Genomic DNA, 1,254 nt, shown 5'->3' on the forward strand with positions numbered 1-1,254 from the left:
AGGGTGTTGGTGAGTGCCTGGAGGAGGGAGAGAGTATTGAGGATTTGAATGAACTTAACAGCGAGTGGCGTTTGACAGTAATTCAAGAATGTTTGACTTCTAGCTTGAAGGGAAGAAGAAAAAAAATCACCAGTTTCCTCTGCTTGGGCGTTTTATGTTGAAACTATTGTGCTTGCCTCACTCAAGTGCAGCTGTAGAGAGGATTTTCTCCTAAATAAATCTTGTAAAGATTAAAACAAGAAATAAACTGAACACTGCAACCTTAATTTGGACTCCTCCATATCAAAGCAACATTTGATACTGCTACATGCTACATGTTTCAAAATTCCTTCAAGCCACCTCAGTAGGATGGCAATATAAAAAACAAAAAGATCCGAAACATTACAATCGTAAGTTAGTTGAAAGTTTTCTTTTAATCTCTCTATATATGCTTCAGTAGGCCGTTATTGGGAAGTTTTATAGCTGCAAAGATACTATGAGTAGTTAAAAAAACGGATGTGGGAACCTGGCAACACTGCACAGGACTTGGGAGGTAGGGCGGAATACTGGCTCAGGTAAGTGTGTGCTTGAGCATTCCATGGGCAGGACCTTTCTTACCCCAACGTTAACCTAACCGGGGAACTGAGAGTGGAAAATGCGACTTTTATAAGCAAGATAAACCAAGGTCATTGAGCTTTGGACACTCGGTGAATGCAATTTGGTACAGGTCTTTCACATTAGTGTTCATCACGTTCTCCGGGATTCTGCAGAATCCATCATAATTAAGCAGATGCTCATTTCGCTGATGTTGAAAACTTTCAGGCGATGTCAAGTTCTTGATGAAAATTTATTGTGAAAACTACAGGGAATGGTAATTACGATCAATCATGGGGCTGAATTGTTCTTTTTCGAACGTTACATTCTCTTTTACAGCAAAAGCATTAACTGACGTCACAACAGCAGTACTCAAGCAGCAAATTGGAGAAAATGAAAAGAAAAGAAATATTTGTAGGTACATTTTATATTTGCTGTGGCTTATTGATGGTTTTATATTCAACAGCCTATAAATGTAAACAGCAACAAGGTTATATTAAAAGTCATTTTGCAATGATACAACTTTATTTAACATAAATGTGCACTTTTCACCCTAACCTCTGTATTATTCACAGTTTTAAGCTGTCTATCCCATTGATCTAACAGTACAGTTTCAGACTCTATGAATGTATGTATAGTGATATTCAAAGCAAAATAATTTTGTAAAAATTTTCTCAGCAA

This window comes from Penaeus monodon, chromosome 33 (genome assembly GCF_015228065.2).
Source record: "Penaeus monodon isolate SGIC_2016 chromosome 33, NSTDA_Pmon_1, whole genome shotgun sequence".
In the NCBI taxonomy this organism is placed as follows: domain Eukaryota; kingdom Metazoa; phylum Arthropoda; class Malacostraca; order Decapoda; family Penaeidae; genus Penaeus; species Penaeus monodon.